This window comes from Odocoileus virginianus, chromosome 8 (assembly GCF_023699985.2).
Source record: "Odocoileus virginianus isolate 20LAN1187 ecotype Illinois chromosome 8, Ovbor_1.2, whole genome shotgun sequence".
NCBI classification, from domain to species: domain Eukaryota; kingdom Metazoa; phylum Chordata; class Mammalia; order Artiodactyla; family Cervidae; genus Odocoileus; species Odocoileus virginianus.
Window position 1 is genome coordinate 2514248 of NC_069681.1, and position 25835 is coordinate 2540082.

General features: G+C 40.5%; 1 protein-coding gene and 1 pseudogene across 5 annotated transcripts in view; both read left to right on the top strand.

Moving 5' to 3' along the window:
• DIAPH3 (diaphanous related formin 3) overlaps positions 1-25835 on the top strand; it is a 549655-nt gene that overhangs the window by 411443 nt on the left and 112377 nt on the right. The window lies entirely within an intron of this gene.
• On the top strand, positions 11900-12059 carry LOC139036390 (U2 spliceosomal RNA; annotated as a pseudogene).

The window sequence follows — 25835 nt, forward strand, 5'->3', positions numbered from 1 at the left end:
TGGTATTTTTCTTTGTTAAGCCTTCACTTACTCAGTTGTTTAGCAAAATGTATTAAGCACTGCTGGACACTTTAGATGCAGAATTCACCGTCCAGTTAGGAGACAGCTGAGTAACAGTTCTCATGTGTCTGGTTAGTGCCAAGATAGCAGTCATGCACAGAGCTTTTGGAATACCATAAAGACCAATCCAGACTTTATGAGACAGTTCAGATTTGGCCTCTAGAGGGACCTGGAATCAAAGCTGAGTTTTGAAGGATAAATAGAAATGAGGCAAAACCCTGATGGCAAGAGTGAGGCAAAAAGCAGAAGCAGCATGTGCACACGCTCCCAGTCTGAACCCTGTAGGGCTGTGGGCCTGCGGGGCTCCTCCCGCCCTTCGGCCCCCTCTCCTTCCCTCGCTGTGTCCACCAGCCTGTGCTCCAGGCTGAGTCTCTGTTCCTGCCCTGCAAGTAAGCTCACCAGTCCCGTTCTTCTGGATTCCAGATACTGTGCTAACAGACAGTATTTGTTTCTCTCTTTCTGACTGATTTCACTGTAGAACAGGCACCAGGTTCAACCCACGGACAGAGGAGTCTGCAGTCCCCAGTCCATGGGGTCACAAAGAGTCAGACGCAGCTGAGCACACACAGGTTCACCCGCCTCACTGGAACTGACTCAGTTTCATTCCCTTTTATGGCTGATTAATACTCGATTACCATATGTAAAATAACGAATTGGAAGTCACTGCATAGCACAGCAAGCTCGAGCTCGAAGGGTGGAACGGGGTGCGGATGGAAGGAACTTGAGGAGGCAGTGGACATGTGTATACTGAAGGCCGATTCACACTGTTATATGGTAGCAACCAATGCAACACTGTGAAGCAGTCATCCTCCAGTTACAAGTAAACTGGAAAAAAAGCAAACCATTTGCCCTTATTAGGACCTGTATGCTCTTACGAGCACCCTAGTTTTCCCATTTTGCAGCCTGCATTTCCCTGAAAGTATTCTCATCAATCTGCCTCATCAGTCCTCAGTCCCATAGGTGCAGACAAGGAGGGTCTCTGCCTTGTTAACTGCTGCAGCCCCAGTTCTTCGCTGGGGTGGTGCCTGACAACCAACAAACCAACAAAAAATGGGTGTTTTTAGTAAGAATGTGTTGAATGAATATAGACATGTCTATGCTTAAACTTGAATAGAACAATTAATGTACATTGAGCAAAATCATATGTGCTGTCGTTACCCAAATACGTAGGGCTTAATATGTCATTTGCTAAAGCTGTGGCCAGGTAACTCCTTCTCATCTTCTCCCTAGAATATTATCTGTCATCAAAAGGAGATATTTGATCATCACAGGTTTGAAGATTATTGCATCAGATGTGAAGGGTGAGGTTCAATCTTGATGAAATTATTCACTCCTTAGCAGTGCGGAGTAACTTATTAATTTGATTCCTTTCCCTTGCTTAATCAAGCAAAGTTTAACAACAGTAAATAAATGAAAGCATCTGCTAACAAGTACAGGGCATTGTCTCATTTCTTTACTCAACATTTGAAATCTAAAGATTTTCTATAGTTAATAGAAAATAGTAACCCAAGATAATAAAAATATTTATTAGTACATTTTAATAAAATCATATCATATTCGGGTATTAGTGAATAAACTGACCTGGTTAAAAATAAAGGCCCAGATAGGGAAGAAGTATATTGAGAGTCTGATGCCAGGCCAAGAACTTGGACTCTTGAGGCTTTTGAGCGGAAAAGTGACAAGTCTGAGCACTTTGTATGGAATTGCAGTGACACACGTTAGAAGGAAGAATGGAAAGGACCCAGTAGCCACTTTGAAATTTCCATAGGTTGGCTTCAGGAATGGGGAGAGTCCGAGAGCTTGTCAGGCTGTGAGGAGAGAAGCCAGGTCAGAGCTCTGTGTTGAGATCCTCACAGAGACGTGCTCACAACTGCATAAGCACATGAGTTATCTTCAGGAAATCCTCTAGCCTAGAGAGTACAAGGACTGAGCCTTAGAGTGGACACAGGTAGTGACGGAAGCAGATGACGGATGAAAAGGAAGATTGCATGATAGAGGAACCTTCATTATAAGTTGAAAGAAGACTTTCAAGAACGTGGTTTACCCCATTTTTTTTCTTTAGTTTCTTTCCTTTTATCTTTATAAAACTGAGTATTACAACTGAAAGACCAGTGTTTTTCAGGGTACAGTAATTTCTGCTCTCTTCAGGGACTTCTTTTCCCCTGTAGACTCTAAAACGTTTGTGACAAAGGTTTTACAAACAGGAATTGTTCAACCACATCTTATGGAGCATCTGCTAGCAGTTTGATTGCATCTCATTAGATGGTTCTCTTTTCATTAAGTGGTACTGTGGATTTTTTTTTTTTTTTTTGGTTAAATGGATATAGAGTAATCAGAAAGAATTCTATAAACTATATGCAATTAAAATCCCTAATGATAAAACTATTTAACTGTGACAAAATAAGATAAAACATAATCAAAATTTTAGGCAAACAAGTATTACACATTTTTAGTGAACATCCATAACCTAAACAAAATCTTGCTATATTATCTTTACACTAAATCAATTCTTAATAGCCTTAATTTGGATTTGATTATCTATTTTTACTCTCCCACTTATGTATGGAGCTTTGAGGGATTTTTATAGAAATAAGATTGTATTGCCTCCAGGCACAGCTGCTCTGCCTCTCCAAGACTGGAGTCAGAATTAAATGTGAAGCTAGTTAGATATCTTTGAATTAGCATATTTCTCACAAAATAACTAAAGGAAGCTCACAGGACAGGTTTGTTGTTGATGTATTAAAACTTCACACACAACCATCCCCCTCCCTGCTGCACTCGGCCTTCAGTCCCTTTATTTCTTGACCTACCTTTTCCATGAGCAGCAAGAATTTGTCTTGAGGCAGAATTATGAAATGTGTAAGATTTTCAGTGGTGTCTACTGAGCACGAGCTGCCTTCAGGCTTTTCTGAAAACAGGGAGGACAATCCCAAACCAGTCTTTGTCTAGAAAACCTTATCTATCAAAGTAGTATATGGGCTACCATTTTCATTAAAAATAATAATAATAATATCCTATTTTAAACTAGAAAAGCGTAATGAATAATATGGCTTATTTTCTTGAGATGATTTTTTGTTCTCTTTCTGATGAATTTGTGCCTGTCTCAGGATGGGAACTACTAAAATACTAATTGTTTTTTACACCCTTACATTTGGGCTTTCAAGCGGAATTAAATGCTACCTGTAACTGTCAAAAGACTTAAACATTTTTTAAGGAGACTTTTCTAGGCCAGGAATGTGTAACAGTTTGGGTGACTTTGTATTTTGTTCGGGCATCCGTCTCTCCTCCTTGCTGCACAGTCCCGCACTAGGAAGAGCAGACTCAGCAGGCTCCCGCCCAGGTCCCAGTGTCCTGTGGGCGGACAGAAAGGCCTTTCTCCTGTGCAGTCAGGGCAGGACAGCCTTTTGGCGAGTCCTTATCAGACAGACTCTTAAGCATGAACAGGTTAGAAAATTGTCAAGTTGTTTTAAAAGGACATTTATGCAAGAAATAACAAATGCCTTTCCTTTAGTGAGCATTCGCAGTTGTACGCTGAAGGCTGAGACTAAACTGAGTGCAAAGGAGATAGAGAACCATTGTGTGAAGAAAGGGATGTCCTTGACTTCCCTGAAATAGTTGTTATGATTAATATGTCTCTGTTTGTGTTACTCAGTGGGCTGTAATTGTTACTGTTAAATGTTTTTGGTCCATTCTAAATCTATCCTTTTCTTAAAGCCTCGATTCAGAATCTGGATTTATAAGGAGTCAGTGGATGGACTTTAGAAACTCCTTGAACTTTAATTTTGTTCTAGATTTTGTGCTGGGGCTTTTTTTTTTTTTTTTTTTTGCCCCTGCTGAAATGATCTGTTGATTTTATCAAATTCCCCAAAGAATAAAAAATAATTTTTTTCTTGTTTGATTACTGGTTTGTTACAGATTTTCTGTTTCTACACGTTACATTTTTATACATGTATGCATGATGCATTTTCCACATTTGTGACTGCATCAGTAAGAGTCTCATGATGTTTACTGTAATTTTTTTGTCCTTTGAAAACTAATCTTTAACTGACATAGTCACAAATGTGGGGAACATACCAAATGGTTTATAAGTCTGTAGTTTTAGTGACAAATAAACTGTTTAGGATGAGCAGTTAAGGTCCAGTGAACCAGCGCCACTGTGGAGGTTGGCTCAGGATGCAGGGAGCTGACAATATCCTTGTACCCAGGGTGGTCATTAGTCTTGCTGGATCTCCTGGGCAGGAAGATGTGCAAGACTCAACTAGACTCTGCAGCTGGGAAGCAACAGTCTCTGAGAGGCCAAGACACGGAGTGGTCCGCAAAGCCAGGCTTGAGAAGGGCCAGGTCCGTCAAGGATGGAGGCCCACCAGGCACAGACAGCACCATTCACCTGTGGCAGAGTGTTTGTGATGGATCAGTAGGAACGGAGCCAGACAGTGCTGAGTGCAGGCGTCGTGGAGGCTGTCCTTTCTAAAAGCTCGGGCATGAGAGAATGAAACAGAAGAGAAGTAGCTGGAACTAAAATGGGTTGTAGTCCAATGAGAGGGTTGTGACTCTGTCTTTTGTGTGGCATTGGCTTTAGCGTCCGTTCTGAAGGAAAGGCACTCTAGAGGGGAGAGATGCGTGTTTGCTGGGGCGGTAGTGAGGGTGAGGTTCCTGGGGGTGGGATGCGAGAGCACAGGTTTGAGCACCTGGATGGTGAAAAGGAAGGGTGTGTGGAGAGAAGTAGACACAAATATTGGGTCAGGAGCTTGGGGTCTCACCTGATGGCATCCTCTTCTCTGAGAACTGGAGTGCAAGGGCTTCTCCTGCAAGCGGCAGGTTCTGTGTGGGCACACAGGGCAAGGGCAGCAGAGAGTGGCGCATCTCCTGGACGGATTGTGAAACGTTACTGCTCAGGGAGATGCAGGAAGATGTCTGTATCAGTGGGCCAGCTGAAAAGAGAGACTATCGCTTGTGTATTAATAACTGTCTGTAAAACCCGAGGGATAGAAAATTAGCTGAGGTGCTCCCCAGGTCCCGTGACCTGGGCGGTTGGTTCTCCAGTTGCCTGATCTCCAAGTGTAACCGTAGGGATCAGTTTGGCGTGGGCCAGCTGAGTGAGCTTTAGAGCGCCAGCCAGGCAGAGTCATCCGGTTCTGGGAGGGCAAGGTGTTCCGTGTAGTAGCAGTAAATTAGTGAAGTAGAGGAAGCCCTGTTGGAATGTCTGTACCGCGCGTGTCTCGGCGTGGTCTGGGTGTGGTGTTACGTGTGAGGAGGCATCCTCTCGGGGAGGCAGTGACCCAGTGCTGCTGGTTTCCCTCCAGCAGGTGCCCGCCGCATCGTGTGTCTGAGGTCTCTTTCTGCTAACAGCACTTGGTGCTAAACTTCACAGTTTCTAAGGGACTACTAGATTTGTTTTTATCTTTTATTTTATTTGCCCTCATTAAAAATAAAGGTCAGTTTGGAGTAGTCACAGATAGAAACCACTTTCCAAGTGTTGTCAGTATCAGAAATAAAGGTTTTGCCAAATGCCTATCAGGCATAGTAGTTACTTAAAGCAATAGCTGTTTGTACTCACTGTTTGTAGAAGTAGTCATATTTTTGAATCCTGTTTCTAAAAGCCTTGAGTGATCTGGCCAAACAGTCTGACCTTGAAAACAGTATGGAATCAGGCACCGGCTTCAGGGGCAGTCAGGCCTTGCTGTGACTTCTTGACTTAGTGAAAGGATGACCCTAGCAACTTATTTAACCTTTGTATTTAGTTTTCCTCAGCTATAAAAAAGAGAAATTATACTATGTGCTTCTTAGACTGTTTAGAACATTAAGTAAAAACATGTGAAAGGACTCTACTAAAGTTCCTATGTGGTGTGCTAAGTTGCTTCAGTCGTGTCCAACTTTTTCCAACCCCATGGACCATAGCCCACCAGCCTCCTCCATCCATGGGATTCTCCAGGCAAGAATGCTGGAGTGGGTTACCATGCCCTTCTCCAGGGGATCTTCCTGACCGGGATAGAAACCTCATCTTTTTCATCTCCTGCGTTGGCAGGCAAGTTCTTTCTTTGCCACTATAGCCACCTGGGAAGCCAGAGTACCTATAATTGAGTAGGTATTCCGTAAGTTCAGTATTTGTTAGCTCCTCTGCATTTTTTCTCCTTTTCTGCCTACCTGCATGATGCATTTGTCAGTAGAAAGTTATTATAAATTCTTGTGCAAAGTGGCAGTAGTGTGCAGAATGAGTCTACTAATTAGATTGAAATTAATTCTTTTACATATGATAGTTCCTGTGCTGCACTTAAGATGTATTAATTGGTATGAACTAGTTTCAAAGAGAAAAAGACAAAAAAATTAAAAGTCTATAGAGACTTTGGTTTTAAAATAAAATAATAAAGGTGTTTTTGCCTCCTTTTCCCCTTGGGTGTTACCGCAAAGCCACAAGGAGAAAAAGCAGCAAAAACCAGTGTCAAATTCTGTGAAGTCCAGACATGGTCAGCCTGGAACAGCAAGATGTGAAGACAGGAAAGAGAATGCTGTTGGGGGTAGAGCTGGGGCCCAGGGGCTTCGGGCCCCAGACCGAGGGCCTGGGAGTGCTCTGTGGGGATCCTGGAGGTGGGTGTCCACACTCACGCTGTGGGCAGGGCGGGTCCCTCCTGCAGGCTCTGAGGGAGGCCCCGTCCCCCCGTCTCTCTTGTGGAGGTGGCTGTCCTCCAGGTTCCTCGGCTTGCAGCCACATCACGCTCATCCCAGACTCTGTTCTGCACGTAGCCCCGCGCTGTGTCTCTGTGCCTTCATGTGCCCTTGTTTTTGGCCGTACAACATGGCATGCGGGATCTTAGTTCCCCAACCAGGGATCAGACCCACGCCCCCTGCAGCGGAAGCTCCGAGTCTTAACCGCTGGTCCACCAGGGAAGGGCCTATGTGACCACCTTCTATGGACTTGAATCTTTTGGCTAGGGCTCCCCACCTTAACCTGGAGGAGGGCATGGCAACCTGCTCCAGTGTTCTCGCCTGGAGACTCCCAGGGACAGAGGAGCCTGATGGGCTACAGTCCATGGGATCACAGGGTCGGACACAGCTGAGGCAACTGCGAGCACAGACCCCCCCGACCTTAACTTGATCATATCTGCAAAAGCCCTATTTCCAAATCTGGTGCCATGCATAGACACCAGGTGTTAGGGCTTTGACATGAGTCTCGGGTGGTACTGTTCAGCCCGCAGCAACAGGGACCCCAGTGAGAAGCACCGACATGCCCTCACAGGAGCACCCAAGGGCTCAGAACCCGCGGGTGCCCAGAGGCGCCGACAGGAGGGGAGGGACGTCCAACGGGAAGCGGGGTCACGGGGGGCAGGTCGGCCCCACGCAGGCAGCAGGCACCACGACCAGACCTGCGACCTCCAGGCTGCACTGCATTTCTTCCTCCCCGAGCAGGTAAGAGTAAAGACAGCATCTGCAAAACTTAGGCGGAGACCCTAGAACTGGGGTGCCAGTCAGAGGCAAGGTACTGCACTGACGACAGGGGCTACCTGAACACAGGCGGGTCCCAGGAGAGCAGGGGTGGACAGTCATGTTCAGGCCCGCCCACCGCTCAGTGTGAGCCAGCTCCCGCTCCAGGCACAGGACAGCAGCTTCTCCTGGGGGCCGCCGACAGTCCAGAGAGAAGGCTTTCCGATACTGGTGTTTGGGACCCTCTTCCCTCAGAAACTGCTAGTTTATTACAAGAGCAATCCACAGCGAAGCCCACTAGTTACAAACCTACTCACACAAGTTTTTTTCTCTGGAGTATTCATTGGGGCCAAGGATTCATTAGCTGACACTTGAGGAAAGCATTCAACCTAAAAAAAACAAGGGAAAACAAACCAGAGCTCTTAATGAACACAGAAACTATGTGGAGGAAAGCAATTAATAATTGCAAAGATGTCAAATATTTCCATGATATGTCATATGTATAATATATGCAGTATATATATAAAAGGGTTAGAAACAAATCTATTGGATGAAAAATATGGTAGTAGAAAAAAATAGTATGATATTTGGAAAAGCATAAACAGAGTTGGTTATAGGGAAGATAAGGGGAAAAATGTAGAATTTACAGATAAGAGAATTTACAAATAATATAATGTATCTGACTATAATTTTTGTTATATTAATTTTTGTGTAATTGTATATAACTATGTACAGTTGTATAACTGTATTGCAAAGCTTTGAGGACGAGTATGGAAAGAGTGATAGGCACTTGGAAAATGAGACAGTTATTCTAGAAAAAAATGATATACAGTTGACCCTTAAACACCATGGGTTTGAACTACATGGATTCACGTCTATGTGCAGTTTTTAAATAGTAAACATTGTAATGCTACACCATCTGTTGGTTGAGTCCGTGGATGTGGAACCACAGTTGGCAGGAGCCTCACGTATGGGGAACCTCACATATGACTATAAACCACATATAGATTTTCAAATGCTCAGAGGACAAATCCCCTAAACCCATGTTGTACAGGGGTCAAGTGTATAATCATGATACTCTACTTGCATTTAACATGGCCTCATATGCTGTTTTATAGTCATAATAGTGATAAGCACTCTGGTAGACAGATTCAGTGATCCTCGCCTCCTAGTGTTCTTTATTTAGCTCACCTCAGCAACATTTTCTAGGATTAGTCTGCAACTAATTGCATAGGGCAGAAATGATAGTATGTTTCTTCTGAGATTGGGGCTTCTCCGGTAGCTCAGTGGGTAAAGAATCCACCTGCAGTGCAGGTGTCACAGGTGATGTGGCTTCGATCCCTGGGTCAGGAATATCCTCTGGAGAGGGAAATGGCAGCCCACTCCAGTACTCTTGCCTGAAAACCCCATGGTCAAAGGAGCCTGGTGAGCTGCAGTCCATAGGGTTGCCAAGAGTCGGACACGACTGAGCGACTGAACACACACACACACACACATCTGAGATTAGGTTGCAAAAGATACTGTGGTTTTCCTCTGGGATGCTGTGTCTCCCCCGTCTCAGTTCTGGGGGAAGCTATGTTGTGAGAAGCCCTATGGAGAGACCCAAGTTGTGAGGATAGTAAGCTTCAATCTCACAACAGGAAATCAATGTCTATAGTTGATGAATCAAGAAAAACAGGAGAAGCATCAATAAGGCAAGAGAGTCAAGGACAATGGATGTTTATATTTTATTGGAGGCCTTTTGAATTTCTTATAAAGTAGCTATTAACTTTCTTAGAAGTTAAGGTTAGCAATATTAAAGTTCTAAGTGGGCAACAGGTGGGCAGTCAGGATGGGAAAACATCTGGTGACTCAGTTTATCTCTAAAGAATAACCGGAAGTGCAAAGTTCTCCTTATATTCATTGGTTATCTCTTTCCTTACTAAAATACACTGATTTTATTTTTAATTTTCATTTTCTTTGCTCTCTTCTCATGCTGTGTATAAAAGGGACTTCTCTCTCTTCTAGCTCTCAGCCTTTCATTTTTATGTGGAGACTGAAGTGCTCTTCACTGTGTGTTCTTTAAGAGGATGGGAGTCGGTGATGCTGGTACCTCTAGCTCAGGATAGTGACTGTGCTTCTCCATGTAAGTCAGACCATCTTCCTGCTGCTTTTGTGTCCTGTAGACGGCATTGGCCAGTGATTTTGCAGCATGTATCTGAATATTTTTGTCCTTTGCAATTCTTAATGTGAGAGAAACTATTGAAATGCATGAGAGAAATCAAGTACCACTCTGCTTGGTGTGTGTGTGTGTGTGGATTTGGCTTTTAGAGCAAAGTAGCCTTCTAGTGCTACGTAAGAACTTGATGTCCAACCTTTATTCACTGAATCCTCAGAGAGCAAGGGAATGGGATGAGATTTGCATTTAGAATTCATGTTAGTTACTATTATTGACTGTCTGTAAATAAGTTGTCTTAATTCGTTATACTGGCTTCATGAAAGCCGAGGATGTATTAGTGTAGCCAGAAGAACTGTTTGTGTTTTGGAGGGAAATGGTGATATGACTACTTGTTATGTAGTCTAGGTAAGGAGATAAATATTTTTCTACTTTAAAAGCATCTATAAGTTTATTTAAGAAAGCATTGACATGCATTAAGAAAGCTACATGTCCCATCGATTCCCAAGTAAATTAGAAATTATTAATGTTAGCCATGATGTAAGTTATTGTGATATGACAGCATTTGGCTTAAGCAGTTTCACCATTTATTAGCTCTGGTATTAGAATAAATTATAATGATCATTAAGTGCTATGTACATTATCATTTAACTAATCATGCTTGCAATCTCCTTCTATTAGTCAAATCTCTTTGGGTTAATTAGTCAGAGGAGCTGCCTAATCCTGATTTCTAGAGGAATAATGAAATACAGGAAGGCTGAAGTATGCTAAAGAAAGTGTCACTGCATCACTGTTCACCTTACATATCGGCTTCATTTTCCCGCACTCAGTCCGTTATAGTGGCCTCAAGGTTAAGAGATTCTGGCAGTTTTTTTTTATTTTGAAATATGATTTGGCCTATTAAATTATATGCATATATTTTTCCATTAAAGCACATATGCAGCAGGAAAGTGCTAATATGATATGCAAATAAAAACAATTCTCATTTACCAATATATCCATATTGAAAGATAAGCCAATAAACACTGTTTAGATTGAACATTTAAAATATTAATAACATCTTATACTTTGATTCTGACAAGTTAATAACTCCAGATCTGTAGAATATCATGGCTCCAAGTATAAGATACAACCAGGAAATTTTTATTATTAGTTCTTTTTTTTTTTCTTGTTAATATAGTTAGGCTAAGGAATCATTAAGCTGATGTTTGATAAACCATGAGCAGAGCTTTATTTAATCCAAAGTATATTTTATCATTGGGTGAAAAGTATAATTTCATCCTTTTTTCTTAGTCCTTCTCATGTCTCAAAGGAGGAGAAAAAAGAGAAAAGGCTCTTTAAAAATTCATTGTGAACTGTCATGAGGCACCTTCTCAAATGATGATGATGATGATGATGATGATGGTCGTCTGTTTTTGAACGTGCAAGCACAAGTCAGTGAAGGGCATGGTTCGTGAAGAGATAACCAGTGGAGTCTCCAGGCAGAGAAGCACCTCCTCCTAGGAGCGCCCCTGGGGCCACACCACACTTGTACCATTGGTAGTATCGCCCTCTCTAATACGTCTCAGGGTTCTCATCATGTCCTAAACACTGTTCTCCCTCTTTGCTGCTCACTTGCTGGAAACTGGACAAGGCCTGTTACTCTCCACTCTACTGATATTAATCTCTTTCCTCTTTGTTCACTGATCCCCATTTCCTTTCCTCACCTAAATACAAAAAGACATGATCTGCTCAGGGTGAGAGAGAAATACATTCAGTAACAGAATGAAGCAGACAGAGTCAGTAACTCTGGGTACTATGTTGTAGAAACTTGGGATATTCCTAGAAAGTAACACTGTCTTCTATATATTCTTTTATTTTAAAGCCACGAAAAGGGAAGGTTTTGAAAGTAATATTTTTCAATATTTGTGATGAGTTTCATCTCCTGCTCCTAAGCCCTCGTCGTGGTGGTTTCTGTGCTCCTGCGTTCATGCCTGTGTGTTGTGAAAAGTGTGATTTGTTTGTTTCCATGTTGTAGACCCACAGGGTTACTCCTGTGTTCCTCTTCCAAACGATCTGCACTCCTATCTAGAATCTGTAGTTTTACTCTAAGATCTTCTTTAACCCTGCCAATGTCCTCTTTCAAGAAATACCAAGTACTATTTCTACATTGTTTTTTTAATAAAATTATTTCCATTATTTTAAAAAATTTTTAGCAAGTTTATTGGAGTAGAGTTGCTTTACCATGTTGCCTTGGTTTCAGATGTACAGTAAAGTGATTCAGTTATTATTTCTGGGCCTTTTGGCTAAGATCAAGTGTAGTATCTGATCTTACTTCAAAATCAGGCATTAAAGACTATAAATATACAGATTGTTGCCTCAGTGAAACCCTCTCAGTGTCACTAAGGTATTTGGCACTGTGCATTGTACTGCACTGGGAAGTATTGTTTTGTTTTATTTAAGCATTTCTTATTCTCTTATACTTCTTGATGATGGTAGGCTTCCCTGCTGGCTCACAATGGTAAGGAATCCGCCTGCAATGCAGGTGACCTGCCTGGGTCAGGAAGATCCCCTGGAGGGCGTGGCAACCCACTCCAGTATTCTTGCCTGGAGAATCCCATGGACAGAGGAGCCGGGTGGGTTAAGTTCCACGGTGTTGCAAAGAGCTGGATATGACTGAGCGACTAACACTTGCAGCTTTCTTGGTGATGGTGTGGTGGTGGTGGTGGTTTAGTTGTGTCTGACTCTTGCCACCCCGTGGACTGTAGCACCGAAGGCTCCTCTGTCCATGGATTTCCCAGGCAAGAATGCTGGAGTGGTTTGCTATCCTCTTCTCCAGGGGATCTTCCTGACCCAGGGACTGAACCCACATCTCCTGCATTGCAAGTGGATTCTTTACTGCTGACTCACTAGGGAAGCCTTACAGTGCTTATTACCTCATTTTAAATACATACTTTATATAGAAGAATAACGTGTATAAAACTATAACTACACATTTCTGAGTATCTGACTTGAGAATGCTCATAAAGTGAACTTACCTGTGTAACCAATACCTAGATCAAGAAACAATGTTACTAGAAACACAGAGCCCCTTCCAGCTCCGTCCTCCCCCCTAACCCCTGTCCTGACTGTGACAGCAATAACCAAACTTACTCTGTTTCTTTTTTATGATACAGTCTTACACTTTGTATCCATATTGTTGTATGTGGTTATAATTTGTTTATTCTAATGCTTATTTAGTATTCCACTCTGAATATATGGACTTTTTTCCTTCTGTTGGTAGATATTTATATTGTTTCTAGAATCAGGGTATTATAAATAGTACTGCTAAGAACATCCTTGTAGGTGTCTTCTGGATCTGCCAGAAATATATGTAGGCATGTAGTTCACTGAATAAACCTGTTCAGCTTTAGTGAAAATTGCCCAACAAATTTCCAAAATGATTGTACCAGTTTATACATCCATCAACAGTGTATGAGAATCCATTTCAATAATTCTGGTAGGATATCTCATTGTGGTTTCATTTTGCATTTCCCTCATGAGTAACATAAATACTATTCCATGTTCCTTTGGCTTTTTACATAATATTTTTCACATAATATCTCATTGTGTGAAGTGCCCATCCGAGTCTTTCACATGTTATTCTATTGGCTTGTAGGTGTTTTTCATATTGAGAATAGATTTTGATACAGCTTAGAACTCCATCATAACACTTATGTCAAACTGCCCATTAAAGACAAGACTGTAAAGGCAAGGCAATATAATACTCAACATCACTCAGATCTTTGAGTGAGAGACCTTATATGACAGGTCTAGTCAATATATGTTAAAAGAGCAGCATTTTCCAAGCGTATAAACTGTTGCTATAAAACGTTGTCCTCAACTTGTAACCCACAAACCTGTATCAGAGGTGAACTCTCAAAGTAACAAGCTTATAATGCATTTAGATTTAATTTTATAAAATTTGAGTAACTTTTTTTATAAAATACTTTTGAATAGTCTATTATCAAAGAAAAAAAATCAGTGCAATGCACATGATTCTATTTTTGATGAGTTAGAACCAGATTAAGTGAATAAATGTATACATGTCTTCTAAAAGATTATTTTCATTTATTTGTCACAAAAAAGTATATCTTTGAAGGTCAAATTTAATATTAAGGTAGTTTTGAATTAATAACATTAGTATGAAATAGAAGCTACTCTTATTTTTTTATATTATTTATTTTCAATTGAAAGATAATTGCTTTTCAGTATTGTGTTGGTTTCTGCCAAACATCAGTATGAATCAGCCGTAGGTATACATATGTATACTCTTATTTTTTAAATGATGATTCTAACCTATCAGTTCAGTTCAGTCGTTCAGTTTTGTCCAACTCTTTGTGACTCCGTAGACTGTAGCACACCAGGCCTCCCTGTCCATCACCAACTCCCAGAGTTTACTCAAACATATGTCCATTGAGTCGGTGATGCCATCCAGCCATCTCATCCTCTGTCTTCCCCTTCTCCCGCCTTCAATCTTTCCCAGCATCAGGGTCTTTTCAAATGAGTCAGTTCTCCTTATCAGGTGGCCAAAGTATTGGAGTTTCAGGTTCAGCATCAGTCCTTCCAGTGAACACCCAGGACTGATCTCCTTAGGATGGACTGGTTGGATCTCCTTGCAGTCCAAGGGACTCTCAAGAGTCTTCTCCAACACCACAGTTCAGAAGCATCAATTCTTTGGCACTCAGCTTTCTTTATAGTCCAACTCTCATATCCATACAAGACTACTGGAAAAACCACAGCTTTGACTAGATGGACCTTTGTTGACAAAGTAATGTCTTTGCTTTTTAATATGTTGTCTGGGTGGGTCATAACTTTTCTTCCAAGGAGCAAGCATCTCTTAATTTAATGGCTGCAGTCACCATCTGCAGTGATTCTGGAGCCCAAAAAAATAAAGTCTCTCACTGTTACCATTTTTCCCCCATCTGTTTGCCATGAAGTGATGGGACCAGATGCAGGGTAAGTGAAGTTCTTAGTTTTCTGAATGTTGAGCTTTAAGTCAACTTTGTCACTCTCCTCTTTCACTTTCATCAAGAGGCTTTTTAGTTCCTCTTCACTTTCTGCCATAAGAGTGGTATCATCTGCATATCTGAGGTTATTGATATTTCACCTGGCAATCTTGATTCCAGCTTATGCTTCCTCCAGCCCAGCGTTTCTCATGATGTACTCTGCATATAAGTTAAATAAGCATGGTGACAATATCCAGCCTTGATGTACTCCTTTTCCCATTTGGAACCAGTCTGTTGTTCCATGTCCAGTTCTAACTGTTGCTTCCTGACCTGACCTGCTTCCTGATTTCTCAGGAAACAGGTCAGGTGGTCTGATATTCCCATCAATTTCAGAATTTTCCACAGTTTATTGTAGTCCACAAAGTCATAGGCTTTAGCATAGTCAGTAAAACTGAAGTAGATGTTTTTCTGGAACTCTCTTGCTTTTTCGATGATCCAACGGATGTTGGCAATTTGATCTCTGGTTCCTCTGCCTTTCCTAAATCTATGGAAAGGGGAAGATATGTAGTTCACTAAATATGTGTTCCTAAGTTCTTCACTTACGCTGCTTCCTTATCTGTGAAATACTGTATTGGACTACCCCCATAGTAAGAATGGATCATACATACTTAAGCAGCTTCTTGAGAGATTTGCCTTTACATGTTTAAAATTCTGATCATTATAATAAACAGCACTGTTTATTCAGGATAAGTTAACAGACATTGACAACTTTAAGGCTTTGTTATACATATTGCCACACTGATGTGGGACAGAAGAAGGAATGATATGAATTCATACTCCTCCTCTCGTCCAGTGACTTGTCCACTCTTCAAACACTCAACAGCACTAGATGCATTTAAAATTTTTCAGCAGTTTGACAAAATGATGTCTAATTATTTTGCCTTTTTAATTAGCAATGAAATTATATCTTTTTTTTCTTTCTTATTGCAACTGACAAAATATGAGGGACAGGGAGATCAGAAACAGTGGGGGAGGAGAGAAACTCTCTCAGTATTTCTTATCAAACTATGTTATCCATTAAGGAAAAACTATACATTTTAGTGTTATCTCTTCTGTCTTTTTTCTCAACTAGGAACAGTTATTGTTACTGTTTATTTGTGATGATTTCTCAATGCTGCTAGTCCAGGAGTAGGTTTTATTTTTACATTTTGGTTGTTAATAACAGTACATATAACCAACTCCTGATTTGTTGGAGTAATGAGATAGAGACAGATGGAAATCAGAGACAGACGTAAACCCCAGTGGCAATAACTGGTGAAGGAGAAGCTAGGATCTCAGGTAGACTCACACGTCCCTGGGGGATTTGGGTTATTAGGCAGCAGCTAATAGATCTGTGTAGCTTCTTGTGACTACTTGTACTTCTTGGGTCTACTTGATACCAACTGAGCATGCTGAAAAGTAGAGAAACTGAGCCACCCAGCAAACTTTTCCTCTGGACAATTTTGGCCACAGTTTTAACAGATTGTTTTTCACTGAGTGTATCACATGAATCCATTTAATAAAATATATTTCAATAATGAAGGCAATTCTGAATATGATTACTTTGCTAAAACGTTAATTTTTTAATTTTAATTTATATACCTTACTTCTAGGAAGATTTTGCAGTGACTTAGAAAAGGAAGCAGAGAACAATCCTGTAATTATAACAGAAAACAGATGCTGTAAGAAAACAGAAGCAAGTTGGCCTTTTAGTGTAGAGCTGTAATTCTTAACTTAAGAATCCATCAGAAAGCCTCGAGGTGCTTATCCAAACCCAGGTTGCTAGGTCCACCACAGAGTTATGGATTTAGGTTTGTGGTAGACAAGAGAATTTGCATTTCTCATAAATTCCCAGAGACCGCTTATCCAAAGAACCATACTTGGAGAACCATAGATCTTAGACTGTTTTTTGTTTCTTGAGGTTTTAGAACCATCACTGATTAATATTAGATTTTTAAATTAAATAGTTTCTCTTTATAGGTCACTATCTGATCACACATAGGAGCTGTGTTATTATTTTCATCAATTTCTTCATATAAATATAAAGGATATGATTGGTTATAATTTCTGGTTATTCTGAACCTTGACCACATTAAATACACCTAGAGAGTTTTTAAATGTAACCAATATGGAAGCTTATCTGCACAGATTCTGATTTAATTGACCCCTGATGGAGCCTAGAACAGTAGTTTTGAAACCTTCCCTGGTGGTTCCAGTGTTCAGCCAGACTTGCAGTAATACACAGACGGAGGAACAGTCCGTGCTGCCCACAGAGTCAGGTTGTTCCATCTGTGCCTTGCCCCCTGCCCCCGTCACTTTGCCCAGCTACTCTCTCACATTTGTGTCTGTGTGGTATGCTTTTGGTGCTTAAAGAAGCTGTTTTGTTCTTCTCTTTATTGAAGTTCATCTGTTTTTGATGAACTATTTCTCTAATCTATCAAGGTCATCTTAAATTCTATTTCTTTCTTCTAAAGTGTTTAACTCCTGCCCAAATAAGTATCATCTGCAAGTTTAATGAGCAGATTTTCAATTTCCTAATTGAGACTGTGGTCATTAAGTTTTAATGTTTTAAAATTTTATAGCAAATTATTTCTAGTGTGCATGTGATGCTACCTTGACTTCGCCCTGGCCATGCACATTTTCTTCATTATCAGTGAACATTTAGTGCTTAAAAGTTGTGTGTTACTGAATCAAGTTCATGACTTGTAAATAGTTGAAAATAAGTGCAGAATCTGACTCTTACATGGCTTTAAGTCTGCGGAGAATATGTATGTAGCATGAGCTGCGTGAACAGCGCAGGATGTGTACGCATATAAACAGCAGTTGCACATTGTCTCTAGTTCATTGGTCAGGTGGATGTCCTGACACTCACTGTGCCTGTACAGAACAGAGGTTAAGAGTACCAGCTGCCTTTTACTAGCTGTGTAACCTTGAGCAAGTTATTTACTCCTTGTTCCTCAGTTTTCTCATCTATAAAATGTGATTTTAATTGTTCTCGCCTTGGTTTGTTGTAAAAATTTATATCAGAGGATGCATGGAGGATTCGCAACAGAGCCATTAATAATACATAGCAACAGTTCAAATAAATAGTAATGATTAAGTCAATTAATTGAGCAATTGATAGTAGAAGATATTTAAGATTTGGTTTGACAACACTGATCATTAATAATTGACACAAAGATGTCTGGGACCTGCCCTAATCTGGAACTTTTGATTTGTACAAGTTTAAGCATGTTTTTCTGTAAGCAGATAGTTTAGATTTTCATTCTCAGCGTGCTGTGTTTATTATGGAAAGTGTTCTATGAAGTTAGTGGTAACTACTGAGTGGCAGAGCCAGGATTCAAACTCAGGACTTTTGTCTAGAAGATGCTAATTGCTGAATGGTAGAAACAGAAAAGATTGCCCCAGAGATGAAGGGTAAGGTGAGTGAGAATCTTATTAGGAAGAATAAGATTCCATAAAGAATAAAGAAGCCAGTATTTGACCATATACTATGTGTTAAACATTCTTGAGTGCATTACTTACATTGTCTCATTCAGTCTCAAAAAGGTTAAGTAATCCTTTCCCCAAATCATAAAGCGGATAAATAGCAGAGCTAGGAATTGAACCCAGATCTGTTGGCAGCAAACTCCATTCTCTAAGTCACTGCAATAAACTGCCTGTCCTTGAATGGAGTCAGATTGCTTTTTCTGGAGTAGAAGACGCACTCAGAGATGACTTAGAGTGCAGAAAGATAAGGTGCAGAGAGAGGTGGTGCCTACTTCCTGTTTTGTGACTGAGTAAATTGGAAAAAGCAACTGACGGATTTTCTCTTGAGTTTCAATTCAGTTCAGTCGCTCAGTTTAGTCCAACTCTTTGCAACCCCGGGGACTGCAGCATGCCAGGCCTCCCTGTCCATCACCAACTGCCAGAGTTTACCCAAACTCATGTCCGTTGAGTCGGTGATGCCATCCAGCCATCTCATCCTCTTTCGTCCACTTCTCCTACCTTTAATCTTTCCCAGCATCAGGGTCTTTTCAAATGAGTCAGCTCTTCGCATCAGGTGGCCAAAGTATTGGAGTTTCAGGTTCAGCATCAGTCCTTCCAGTGAACATTCATTACTGATTTCCTTTAGGATGGACTGGTTGGATCTCCTTGCATTCTAAAGGATCTCAAGAGTCTTCTCCAACAACACAGTTCAAAAGCATCAGTTCTTCAGCATTCAGCTTTTTTTCTTGTCCAACTCTCACATCCATACATGACTACTGGAAAAACACCATAGCCTTAACTAGATGGACCTTTGTTGGCAAAGTAATGTCTCTGCTTTTTAATATACTTTCTAGGTTGGTCATAACTTTCCTTCCAAGGAGTAAGCGTCTCTTAATTTCATGACTGCAGTCACTATCTGCAGTGATTTTGGAGCCCAAGAAAATAGTGTCTATCATTTTTCCACTGTTTCCCCATCTGTTTGCCATGAAGTGATAGGACCGGATGCCATGATCTTAATTTTCAAATGTTGAGCTTTAAGCCAACTTTTTCCCTTTCATCAAGAGGCTCTTCAGTTCTTTTTCACTTTCTGCCTTAAGTGCGGTGTCATCTGCACATCTGAGGTTATTGATATTTTTCCTGGCAAACTTGATTCCAGCTGGTGCTTCTTCCAGCCCAACATTTCTCATGATGTACTCTGCATAGAAGTTAAATAAGTAGGGTGACAATATACAGCCTTGATGTACTCCTTTTCCTATTTGGAACCAGTCTGTTGTTCCATATCCAGTTCTAACTGTTGCTTCCTGACCTGCATGCAGATTTCTCAAGAGACAGGTCAGTTGGTCTGGTATTCCCATCTCTTTCAGAATTTTCCACAGTTTATTGTGATCCACACAGTCAAAGGCTTTGGCAGAAGCCAAATGAAGCAGTCAATGAAGCAGAAGTAGATGTTTTTCTGGAACTCTCTTGCTTTTTCGATGATCCAGCAGATGTTGGCAATTTGATCTCTGGTTGATCTAAATCTGGCTTGGAGAATTTTCAGCATTACTTTACTAGCCTGTGCAATGAGTGCAATTGTGTGGTAGTTTGAGCATTCTTTGGCATTGCCTTTCTTTGGGATTGGAATGAAAACTGACCTTTTCCAATACCGTGGCCGCTGCTGAGTTTTCTAAATTTGCTGGCATATTGAGTGCAACACTTTCACAGCATCATCCTTTAGGATTTAAAATAGCTCAACTAGAATTCTGTCACGTCCACTATCTTTGTTCATTGTGATTCTTCCTAAGGCCCACTTGACTTCACATTCCAGGATGTCTGGCTCTAGGTGAGTGATCACACCATCGTGGTTATCTGGGTCATGAAGATCTTTTTTGTATAGTTCTTCTGTGTATTCTTGCCACTTCTTCTTACAATCTTCTTCTTCTGTTTGGTCCATACCATTTCTGCCCTTTATCGAACCCATCTTTGCATGGAATGTTCCCTTGGTATCTCTGATTTTCTTGAAGAGATCTCTAGTCTTTCCCATTCGAATGTTATCTTCTGTTTCTTTGCTTTGATCACTGAGGAAGGGTTTTGTATCTCTCCCTGCTGTTCTTTGGAGCTCTGCATTCAGATGGGTATGTCTTTCCTTTTCTCCTTGCCTTTAGCTTCTTTTCCTTTCTCAGCTATTTGTAAGGCCTCCTCAGACTTTTTTTGCATTTTGCTTTTTTGCATTTCTTTTTTTTAGGGATGGTCTTGATCAGTGCCTCATGTACAATTTCATGAACCTCCGTCCATAGTTTTCAGGCACTTTGTCTATCAGATCTAATCTGTTTGTCACTTCCACTGTATAATCGTACCGGATTTGACTTAGGTCATACCTGAATGGTCTATCTTTTTGCCTTTTCATACTGTTCATGGGGTTCTCAGGGCAAGAATACAGAAGTGGTTTGCCATTCTCTTCTCCAGTGGACCACATTTTGTCAGAACTGCCCACTATGACCCGTCCTTCTTGGGTGGCCCTGACTTAAAGTTTTATTGAGTTCGATAATGCTGTGGTCCCTTGGTCAGTTTGATTAGTTTTCTGTGATTGTAGTTCTCTTTCTCTATGCCCTCTGATGGAGAAGGATAACAGGCTTATGGGAAGCTTCCTGATGGGAGTGACTGACAGGGGGAAACTGGGTCTTGTTCTGGTGGGCAGGGCCATGCTCAGTAAGTTTTTAATCCAATGTTCTGTTGTTGGGTGGGGCTGTGTTCCCTCCCTGTTCTTTGACCTGAGACCAAACTATGGTGGGTGTAAGGAAGATAATGGGGACCTCCTTCCAAAGGTCTTGTGCGTGCACTGTTGTATTTAGTGCCCCCAACCCTGCAGCAGGCCACTGTCGACCCATGCGTCCACCAGAGACTCCCGGACACTCGCAGGCAGGTCTGGGTCAGTCTTGTGTGTGGTCTCTGCTCCTTTCTCCACATCCTGGTGCATAGGTTGTGGTCCTTTACAGTTTGTGAGTCAGATTTATTTATCTGCATATATAAACAAATTTTTTAACGCTAAGATTATTTGTTTATGTTGTTGACATGGTTTGGTTGTCCTCAACTGAAAAACTAAGTAATACAATCTGAACTTTGGATATACCATTTTGAAGCTATAAAGTAGGATTATTTCTACCCAACAATAAAATATTCTTACTTTTCTTACTTACTACTAATAATGAATAACAGCTTCTTACTACTAATAAGGGCTTCCCTGGTGGTTCAGACAGTAAAGAATCTGCTTGCAATGTAGGAGACCTAGGTTCAATCCCTGGATTATGAAGATCCCCTGGAGAAGGGAATTGCGACCCACTCCTGTATTCTCGCCTGGAGAATCCCATGGACAGAGGCTACCGTCCATAGTGTCACCAACACTTTCACTTTCACTACTAATAAAGTGTTTACTTTTTAAAATCCTTTATAAAATGAAAACTCTATTAACCTTTGCCCTGCTTCTTTCTGTACTCCAAGGCCAAATTTGCCTGTTACTCCAGGTGTTTCTTGACTTCCTACTTTTGCATTCCAGTCCCCTATAATGTAAAGGACATCTTTTTGGGGTGTTACTTCTAGAAGGTCTTGTAGGTCTTCATAGAACTGTTCAACTTCAGCTTCTTCAGCGTTACTTGTAAGGGCATAGACTTGGATTACCGTGATTTTCTTTTTTTTTTTTTTTTTTTTTTTTAAATTTTTATTAGTTGGAGGCTAATTACTTTACATCATTACAGTAGTTTTTGTTATACATTGATATGAATTAGCCCTGGATTTACATGTATTCCCCATCCCAGTCCCCCCTCCCACCTCCCTCTCCACCCGATCCCTCTGGGTCTTCCCAGTGCACCAGGCCCGAGCACTTGTCTCATGTACCCAACCTGAGCTGGTTATCCGTTTCACCCTAGATAATATACATGTTTCAATGCTGTTCTCCTGAAACATCCCACCCTCTCCTTCTCCCAGAGTCCACAAATCTGTTCCATACATCTGAGTCTCTTTTTCTGTTTTGCATATAGGGTTATCATTACCATCTTTCTAAAGTCCATATATATGTGTTAGTATATTGTAATGGTCTTTATCTTTCTGGGTTACTTCGCTCTGTATAATGGGCTCCAGTTTCATCCATCTCATTAGAACTGATTCAAATGAATTCTTTTTAATGGCTGAGTAGTATTCCATGGTGTATATGTACCACAGCTTCCTCATCCATTCGTCTGCTGATGGGCATCTGGGTTGCTTCCATGTCCTGGCTATTATAAACAGTGCTGCGATGAACATTGGGGTGCACGTGTCTCTTTCAGATCTGGTTTCCTTGATTACCGTGATTTTCAATGGTTTGCCTTGGAAATGAACAGAGATCATTCTGTCGTTTTTGAGATTGCATCCAAGTACTGCATATCAGACTCTTTTGTTGACCATGATGGTTACTCCATTTCTTCGAAGGGATTCCTGCCCACAGTAGTAGATATAATGGTCATCTGAGTTAAATTCACCCATTCCAGTCCATCTTAGTTCGCTGATTCCTAGAATGTCGATGTTCACTCTTGTCATCTCCTGTTTGACCTCTTCCAATTTGCCTTAATTCATGGACCTGACATTCCAGGTTGCTATGCACTATTGCTCTTTACAGCATTGGACCTTGCTTCCGTCACTATTCCCATCCACAGCTGGATGTTGTTTTTGCTTTGACTGCATCCCTTCATTCTTTCTGGAGTTATTTTTCCACTGATCTCCAGTAGCATATTGGGCACCGACCTGGGGTGTTTTTTTTTTCAGTATCCCATCATTTTGCCTTTTCATACTGTTCATGGGGTTCTTAAGGCAAGAATACTGAAGTGGTTTGCCATTCCCTGCTCCAGTGGACCACATTCTGTCCGACCTCTCCACCATGACCCGACCATCTTGGGTGGCCCCACACAACATGGCCTAGTTTCATTGAGTTAGACAAGACTGTGGTCCATATGATCAGATTGGGCAGAAATTGTGCCCACCTTATAGGATGACTGTGAAAATGGAATTTAACAAGACATGCACCACCCTGTGTATTCAATAAAAGTTAACTGTTGTTACTGATGATAATAGTTGGTCCCATGCTGACAGGAGTGTTGGTTGAAAAGGGGAAATATTTGAGTGTTGAAAATTTTATCAAAAATATAAAAGAAGATCGTCCTCTGCCAAATTCTAGCAACTGGGCCTCACTGTCCCGTGCTGCCTGCACATTCTGCCCTTCTTGGCTCGTTAAGTGCTCCTGGATCAGATCTGCAGAGTGGTTTACATGACTGTGAGTGGCACTGATCCAATTATGTAGCTTGCCTGCAGAGTCATTTAGTGCTAGCCAAGGTAGCTTATTTCTATGTCATTTAGATTAATTTTTCCATTTAACTTGTATTACTACCAAACCCATTGCAAGATATTTCCAGTTTTCTGCTTTCAAAATTTACTTTTAAAAGCAGTGATAAATAGGCTCCTGTTTGATTTTAAATGGTTTTCTATAACTATACAATTTTAGCTCCACATAAAAATTGCTTAGATGTGGTTGCTCCTTCCTCCATAAAATTGCAAACACCTAGGGCTTAGTTGAATATCCAGGTATAAGGAAGTTCATGTTAATTTTTCAAAGGTTGTATATATTTCTGACATAGCAACTGATTGAGGAAAAAATGGGTTTGTATATTGTTGCAGCAATATAAGTAACAGCTGCCTCCTAAAATAGGAAATAGAAAAACCAAGTTAAGAGGCATCTAATGTTATCACTAATTATTTTACCGGAGTTTTAAAAGAATGTATCAATAATGGGTTTTTGTTTCAGGCTATTTGCAGCCAGAACCTTAGCTTCCAAAATTAAGAAATCAGCTCGTGTTAATTAAACCTAAATATGACGGCAGAGATCTTTGTGCTGTGAAGCGAGAGCCTGATCTCTGGCTATTTCGTTCTGTACTTGGTGTAATGCAGTACACTGTTCTCAGCCAAAGCCCTGTGTTGTCTGGGCAACTCCCGTTGCCATAGCAATGAGATTCTTTTGTGGGAGCAGGGCGAATGCTAATTGTAGCCATTTGTTGTTCCTTCTGTCGATCCCTTAACTAGCACAGTTGTAGAGCAGCCAGAGATTCTGGGTGAACAGCACGGAGTGCCCCCAAAAGCATTACTGCTGAAGGCAACCGGCTGCTCTGCTTAAAAATCATTGGAGCAGCCGCGGGTGCAGGCAGTGCCGCTGTGTGGGCAGAAGCACAGTGTGGCTCCGGCCTGACAACTGTTGAGCTGGGCCTGGGAGGGAAAGAGAAGGCTGTTTGAAACCTGTTGAGAAGGTACTGATGACATGGAGATTGATTTGACACCAGTCCCTCGGAGGTAGGTAGGCATATCATAACAACTGTTTATCCAGGCTACATGCAGTACTGGAATGCCCAGCGGCTGTGGGAGCCAGATCAATGGTTCTTCCTTTCATCTCCGTCTGAAACTGCATTACTGTGGCCTAAGGTAAAATGATTCATTTGGTTGGAACCAACCAGTTGTAATTCACATAGGTATTAGATTCAGTTAATATTGGTAACTCCCCCCTCTCTTTATAACCCCTTATTTTTAGAGACTCATGATTTAGCTGCCAGAAATGAGTTGAAACTGAAAATCATCTCAACATAAATGAGAACAGACTCCTTTTGAAAAATAAATGACCAAGTAATATCTACCAATTATGTGGTCTATCATGCTACTTTAATTCAAGAAAATACTATTAACCTAGCTCATGATTCATTGTAAAGTCTAATTGCTATAGGTACTTGGTTAAGAAAAAAATATTATAATGGTAAGAGAAAACATGTGAGGCACAATTATACTATTATATTACATTTTCCCTTTAAATGTGTACTGACCCATAAATATTGGTCAAGTTCATGAGATTTTTAAAAACTAGCCTCTGTGTAAGCATAGTAATAAATTGCAAGGTAGTTTTTATAAGGTATAAATTTAATGTATCTGCCTCTTAATATATGTGCCTCTATATTAATAGACTGAAGGTACATCCTAGCTGCAATGTCCTTAAAATGTAGAAGAACTGATATCATAGGCTTGTTATACAAAGCTATTCCTCATCATAGTTTTTGTGTTTGTTTGTATTAAGATGGTCAAATTAGCTATAAGGATAGCCCATCATAACCACAGATTCCTCTTTTTACTGGGGATAGGGAAAGAAGTCTTTCAAGTCAGTGTGGTTTTTGTTTTTTTTTTTCTTGAAAGAACTGCATATATATTTAATTTTTTTATTGCTTGTCTTGCTCTTTATAGGGAGGCAACTACCAGAATATCATTCAGTGTACTAAAAGAAATTGGTTTCTGATGATAGTGATCATAATAAGTAATTTGTGTGCTTCAAACACTAAACAAATAAGTACCATTCCATTGTTTAAAATAGATATTCAGCCCATAAATTCCAAGGAGAGAAGACTTGAAATTTGTTGAAATTTTCTAAGATACACAGGTTTTCTTCTTTTCATAATTTTTAATTAAGAGAAGAAAATATCTGTAAACTATAATAAACACTATTTTTGAGTATTATCTATATCTTATTTGTAAGTTTCATATGCAAGATATTGTAGATATTCCTTAATAAACTTTTTTGGAATTATTTTAAAGGTTATTTTTTACTAAATCTTCAGCATTAAAATATTTGGTTGTACTTATAAAACACTACGTTCTCAGTATAATAAATGAAAAAAAGAACTTATCTATTAATG